Source organism: Colobus angolensis, unplaced genomic scaffold (genome assembly GCF_000951035.1).
Source record: "Colobus angolensis palliatus isolate OR3802 unplaced genomic scaffold, Cang.pa_1.0 Scaffold302, whole genome shotgun sequence".
NCBI classification, from domain to species: Eukaryota; Metazoa; Chordata; class Mammalia; order Primates; family Cercopithecidae; genus Colobus; species Colobus angolensis.
This window is the reverse complement of record NW_012116289.1, coordinates 47,841-55,219: the sequence shown is the minus strand read 5'-3', so window position 1 is coordinate 55,219 and position 7,379 is coordinate 47,841. Positions and strand designations below refer to the sequence as shown.

The 7,379-nt window shown below is 36.5% G+C and overlaps 1 long non-coding RNA gene across 1 annotated transcript in view; it reads right to left on the bottom strand.

Annotated features, from left to right (window-relative positions):
* Positions 1-391: 391 nt before the first annotated feature.
* Positions 392-7,379, bottom strand: part of LOC105517570 — a 10,377-nt gene continuing 3,389 nt past the window's right edge. The window contains exon 2 of the long non-coding RNA XR_001002689.1: positions 392-770. This is a non-coding gene — a long non-coding RNA (uncharacterized LOC105517570). The remainder of the gene's footprint in view (positions 771-7,379) is intronic.

Here is a 7,379-nt window from a genome sequence, read left to right as displayed (position 1 = left end):
CTGTTCTCATGCTGCTAATAGAAATACGTGAGACTGGATAATTTATAAAGGGAAAAGGTTTAATGGACTCACAGTTGCTCACATGGCTGGGGAGGCCTCACAAATGTGGCAGAAGGTGAAGGAAGAGTAATGGCATGTCTTACACGGTAGCAGGCAAAAAGGTTGTGTAGGGCAACTCCCCTTTATAAAACCATCAGATCTCATGAGATTTGCTCACTACCATGAGAACAGTATGGGAAAAACCTGCCCCCATGATTCAATTACCTCCCACAAGGTCCCTCTCACAACATGTGGGGATTATGGGAACTACAATTCAAAATGAAATTTTGGTGGGGACACAGCCAAACCATATCAAACTCCAACTACAGTTCAAAGCATAAAAACTATTTTGTGCATAGCCAAATATCTTTATTTTTCACAACCTGAATACTAAAGATACAACCCAACTAGTCCCAGAACATTTCTAGATATTTCTGTATATCAACCAAACTAAACAAAGTTTTTAAAAAGAACATCTGCAACAATAACAGAATAATAATTTAACAATCAAAGTTGGCTTCACCATTTCTTGTCTTCTCCATACATTTATCCAAGTTCTCCATCTTTATTTCTTCTTCCTTTTTATATGGGGTATATTCAGTATCTTTTTCTGGGTTTGGAACTGATTTCTCCTTTGGTATCAAGAAACATTCAGCATTTAAAACTTGTTCAGCAGTCATTGAACTTCTATAATATATCAAGCTACAGAGGAGGGATTTGACTTTATCATCCTGTAAGGAAAAACAGGTGTTACAAAACAAAGGAACAAAACGACAAATCTGTAATGAAGAAGGACAATTCACAAATACTTTTGGTCAGTGATACAGGGCAAAAATCAAGTTTTTCTATTTAGATTTTTAAAGATTCCTACCAAGTTCAACTATAGTTGACCCTTAAACAACACAAGTTTGAACTGCACAGGTAGGTCCACTAATAAGTGGATTTATTTTTTCAATAAATATAGTCAGGAAGGAGGTGCTTCAAGATGACTGACGAAGTATGTGATACTCCCCTCAACAAAAAAAACACCAAAATAATGAGCTGATAATCACACTTTAAATAGATCATCTGGCTGGGCACAGTGGCTTATGCCTGTAATCTCAGCACTTTAAGAGGCCATGGTGGGGGGGAATCACCTAAGGTCAGGAGTTCAAGACTAGCCTGGCCAACATGGTGAAATCTCGTCTCTACTAAGAGAGTTGTATACTTGGAAGTAAAAGAACAATATCTACCATTACAAAACACATATAAACTCCACTGGTAAAACAAACACACAAATAAAGAAGAGAAAGAATTCAAGGGTTACCACTACAGAAAACCACCAAACGACGATTAGTAAGAGAGAAAGTAAGAAACAAAAGATACACAAAACAACCAGAATCAATTAATACAATGACAGAAATTAACCCTCATGCATGTATCAATAACAGCCTTGAATGTAAACCAGTTAAACTTTCCACTTAAAAGATATAGACTGGTTGAAACGATTTTTTTTAATGACCCAATTATATGCTGCCAAAAGATGTTCTACACAAAAGGAAACCAAAAGCAAGCAGGTGTAGCTATACTTTTAACAGGTAAGACAGACTTTAAGTCAAAAAGAGCAAAAAGTGACAAAGAAGGTCATTATATAATAATAAAGAGATCAATTCAGCAAGAGAATATAACAATTCTAAACATACACATGGATCCAACAACAGAGCACCCAGATACATAAATCAAATAGTATTAGATCTAAAGGGAGAAACAGACTCCACCCAACTCTCACCACTAGACAGATCATCTAGAGACAAAATTAATTTTTTTAAAAACACTGCACTTAAAAACCAAATTAACCTAACAGATATTTACAGAATACTCTACGCAACAGCAACAGAATATACATACTTCTCATGAGCATATGGAACATTCTCTAGGAATAGACCATATCTTACGCCACAAAACAAAGCTCAAGAAATGTTTTAAAATTAAAATCATATCCAGTTTCATCTCAGACCACAATGGAAAACTAAAAATCAACAAAAGAAACTGAAAACTATACAAACGCATGGAAATTGGCCAGGCACAGTGGCTCACACCTGTAATCCCAAAACTTTGGGAGGTGGAGGTGGGCGGATCACTTAAGGTCAGGAGTTTGAGACCAGCCTGGCCAACATGGTAAAATCTCGTCTCTAGTAAAAATACAAACATTAGATGAGTGTGGTGCCAGACACCTGTAATTTCAGGTACTCAGGAGGCTGAGGCAGGAGAACTGCTTGTACCCAGGAGGCAGAGGTTGCAGTGAAGTGAGATCACGCCACTGCACTCCAGCCTAGGCAATAGAGTGAGACCTCCATCTCAAAAAGAAATAACAACAACAACAACAACAAAAACAAAAACACATGGAAATTAAACAACATGCGGCTGAATGACCACTGGTTCAAGGAAGAAATTAAAGAGGGAATTAGAAAATGTCTTGGAACAATCACTGGTTCAAGGAAGAAATTAAAGAGGGAATAAGAAAATATCTTAGAACAACTGAAAATCAAAACAACATAACAAAACCGATGAGATATAGCAAAAGCAGTGTGAAAAGAGAACTTTATAGCAATAAATTCTTGTATCAAAAAAGGAGTAAGATTTCAAATAAACGACCTGATACACATTAGTAGAAAAGAAAGAATAAAGATGAGAGCAGAACTAAGTGAAATAAAGCCACAGCTAACATCATAACTAAATGGGGAAAAGAAAAACATTCCTCTAGCGAAGCACAGTGGCTCACGCCTGTAATCCCAGCACTTTGGGAGGCCGAGGTGGGCAGATCACCTGAGGTCAAAAGTTCGAGATTGGCCTGACCAACATGGTGAAACCTCGTCTCTACTAAAAAATACAAAAAAAAAAAAAAAAATTAGCCGGGCATCATGGTGTGTACCTGTAATTTCAGCTACTTGGGAGGCTGAGGCATGAAAACTGCTTGAACCCAGGAGGCGGAGGTTGCAGTGAGCTAAGACCGTGCCACTGCACTCCAGCTGGGCAACAACAACGAAACTCCATCTCAAAAAAATGAAAAACAAAAAACAAAAAAAGAAAAACATTCCTCTAAAGAACTGGAACAAGACAAGGATCTCCACTTTCACCACTTCTCTTCAACACAGTCCTGGAAGTCCTAGTCAGAGCAACCAGACAAGAAAAATAATCCAAATTGAAAAAGAGCAAGTCAAATTGTCCCTCTTTGCAGATGACACTATTTTAACTATCTACAAAAACCTAAAGACTCCACCAAAAAGCTCTTAGATCTGATTAATCTAGTAAATCTGAAAGATACAGAACCAACATGTAAAAATCGGTAGCATTTCTATAAACCAATAAGGAACTAGCTAAGAAGGACATCAAGAAAGTAATCCCATTTACAATAGCTATAAATAAATATATTACCTAGGAAGAAATTTAAACAGGGATGTGGAAGAGCTCTCCAAAGAAAACTACAAAACGCTGATGAAAGAAACTGAAGAGGACGCTAACAAATGGAAAGACATTCCATGCTCTTGGATCAGAAGAATCGGTATTGTTAAAATGCCCATACTACCCAAAGAAATCTACAGATTCAAAGCAGTCCCTATCAAAATAGCAATGTAATTTTTCACATAAAGAGAAAAAAAATCCTAAATTTCATATAGAACTAAAAAAGAGCACAAATAGCCAAAACAATTATCAGCAAAAAGAACAAAGGTGAAGGCATCACACTGACTTCAAAATATCTTTCAATCCCAACACAGCATTTTATTAGTATAGGAAAAGGATACATACACCTATAGAATAGAATTGAAAACCCAGAAATAAAGCCACATATTTACAGCCAACCAATTTCTCACAAAGGCACCAAGAACATACACTGGGGAAAAGACACCCACTTCAATAAATAGTGCTGGGAAAATTGGATATCCATATGCAAAAGAATAACAGTGGACCCTCACCTCTCACCATATACAAAAATCAATTCCAGATTGATTAAAGCCTTAAATGTAAATCCCAAGAGTATAAAAGTACTAGAAGAAAACACACGGGAAACACTTCATGACATTGGTCTAGGCAGATTTTTATGGCTAAGACCTCAAAAGCACAGGCAACAAAAACAAAAAGAGACAAATGGGACTATACTTAACTAAAATGCTTCTGGACAGCAAGGGAAATAATCAACAGAATGACGAAACAATTTGTTGAATGGAAGGAAATATTTGCAAACTATTCATCCGACACTAATATCCAGAATATACAAGAAACTCAACAGGGAAAACAATCCGATTAAAAAGTAGGCAAAGGACATAAATAGACATTTCTCAAAAGAAGGTATACAAATGACCAAGTATATGAAAAATGCTCAATATCACTAATCATCAGGGAAATGCAAATCAAAACCACAGTGAGGTATCATTTTACATCAGCTAGAATGCCACTATTTTAAAAAATGACAAAAAATAGCAAAATACTATTTTGGAAAATCTCCACAAAGATGTGGAGAACAGGAAACTGTTATACATTGTTAGTGGAAATGTAAATTAGTATAGCCACTATGGAAAACAGTATAAATATTTTTCAAAAAACTAAAAATGGAACTATCATACAATCCAGTAATCCCACTACTTGATAGTTCTCAAAATAAAAAGGAAATCAGTATATGAAACCTGCACCTCAACATTTATTGCAGCAGTACTCACAATTACAAAGGTAAGGACTCAAACCTAAGTGTCCATCAATGGACAAATGGATAAAGACAATCTGGTACACTATTAAAGAAATATAAAGAAAATGTGGAATACTATTGAACCATAAAAAAGGAATTAAATTCTGTCATTTTCAGCAACAAGGATGGAACAATCATTCTGTAAAGTGAACTAAGCCAGGCACAGAAAGACAAATATCAAATATTGTCACTCATATGTCGGAGCTATAAAAGTTGATCTCATAAGGTAGAGTTGAATGACAAATACCAGAGACTAAGAGAATGTGGGTGACATGGAAGGGGATGAAGAGAGTTGTTTAATGGGTACAAACAACCAGGCTGATAGAAGAAATAAACACTAGTGATTGATAGCAGAGTAGGGTGACTCCATTTAACTATGTATTAAATATTTCAAAATAGCCAGAAGAGAGGACTTGATATGTTCCCAAAACATAGAAATAATAAATAATCAAGATAATGAATACCCTAAATACGGACTTTGTCATTAACACATTCCATACAAGTTACAAAATATCACATACCCCATAAATATGTACAAATATTATGTATCAATATGAAATAAGTACAGTCAACTCTCCCTATCTGCAGTTTCTACATCTGCAAGCAAACAGATCAAAAACACAATATTCTCAGGACTCAACACCCACAGATACAAAGGGCTGATTTTTCATATGCATAGGTTCCACTGGGCCAACTGCAGGACATGGGTATGGGTGGATTTTATCTGTACCAAACCCCGATGTATACAGAGGGATGACTGTACTTTTTTAGTAAAATGGAATGCCTCCAGTACTGAAACAATGGAACTGAATTATGGCAAAAAAATGTAAAAGGAAAAAAATCATAGCTGAAATCTCTCAAAAACAAGTGAAATAAGAACAAATAAATTTTATTACTTCCTTTCTCCCTGTTTGAACAGGGTACTGGTCAGAATTTGACACTATTAAAATGTCACACAGAAGCTTCTCTGTCTGGAAGGGTAAACTTCTTCATCTAGTCAGCTGTTTCTGGTTTTGGTGTTGAAGTGATCACCCTCTAGGATCACCTCTACCACCGCTATCATTATCACCATCATTATGGGAGCCGGAATTTATTACATCCCTCTATTTCAAAGGACATTATTTGTATTCGAACATGTAAATAATCCTGTAATGTTGCTGTTCCATTATTTCCACCTGCAAAGACATCTTGGTATACCTTTTATTTGCTTCTTATGATTACTCCAACCAAAGCACATATCACATTGAATAAAAATAATCTGTTTACTGCTGGCTGGGCAGGCACTTTGGGAGGCCAAGGTGGGTGGATCATTGAGGCCAGGAGTTTAAGACCAGCCTGGGCAAAACTCTGTCTCTACCAAAAATACAAAACTTAGCTGGGCATGGTGGCACATGCCAGTAATCCCAGCTACTCAGGAGGCTGAGGCAGGAGAATCACTTCAACCTGGGAGGCAGAGGCTGCAGTGGCTGAGATCATGCCCCTGCATTCCAGCCTTGGCAACTGAGCAAGACTGCCTCAAAAAAAAAAAAAAAAAAAATCATCTGTTTACTGCTAGTGTCTGCATTACACTCTAAGATCCTTAAGGTTTGAAATTTTAGTTTGTCACTTCATCTCCAGAAAGTAGCACGGTTTCTGAATATAGCAGACATTCAGTAAATATCTGATAAATGAATGAATGCCAACATCTGTACCCTACAGAATGTTTTTAAGAACATTTAAAGATAGTTATCTTCCCTAGGTGCAAACAATTAAATATTACAAAATCCAAATGAGAAAAATAACACATGCTCCTGAAAACCGCAAAAGTAGATCAGGAGCAAAAGTCTTATTATGGTCTTCAACAATGAGTCTCCTAACAAATGGGTCAATTTTCCCTAAGTTAACTTAAAAAGTTTACATTATTCCAATAAAAATATAATTTTTTTCCTTGAGACCAAACAAGTTAATTATAAAGATGTTTTAGAAGAATGACAACCAAGAATAGCCATGAAAGCTGATTTAAAAAATAGCAATGAGGGCCAGGTGGAGTGGCTCACACTTGTAATCCCAGAACTTTGGGAGGCTGAGGCAGGTGGATCACTTGAGGTCAAGAGTTCGAGACGGGCCTGGCCAAAATAACGAAACCCCATCTCTACTAAAAATACAAAAATTAGCCAGGCGTGATGGCATATGACTGTAGTACCAGCTACTTGGGAGGCTGAGGCACGAGAATCACTTGAACCTGGGAGGCAGAGGCTGCAGTGAGCCGAAATTGTGCCACTGCACTCCAGCCTGGGACTTTGGACTTTGTTTTTTTGTTTTGTTTTTAAACAAAACAAAACAAAAAAGCAGTGAAGAAGGAACAAGCCCCATAAGTATTAAAAAGATACTAAGCCTATTTTAGTTAAATGAGTGCAGCACTGGAACATGAATAAACAAACCAATGCAATAGAAAAACTAAAAATATACCCCTGTACAAATAAAATTTTCTGCCTGAACACACTGATCAATCTTACTGTGACAATCAAACACCACGATCCCCCTCATATGACACAATAATATGTGCAAAGTATCATGCATAAAATATACTGCCTGTAAAAACTGAATGTAAATTTAATTAACCTCTGTATCTACCACTTTT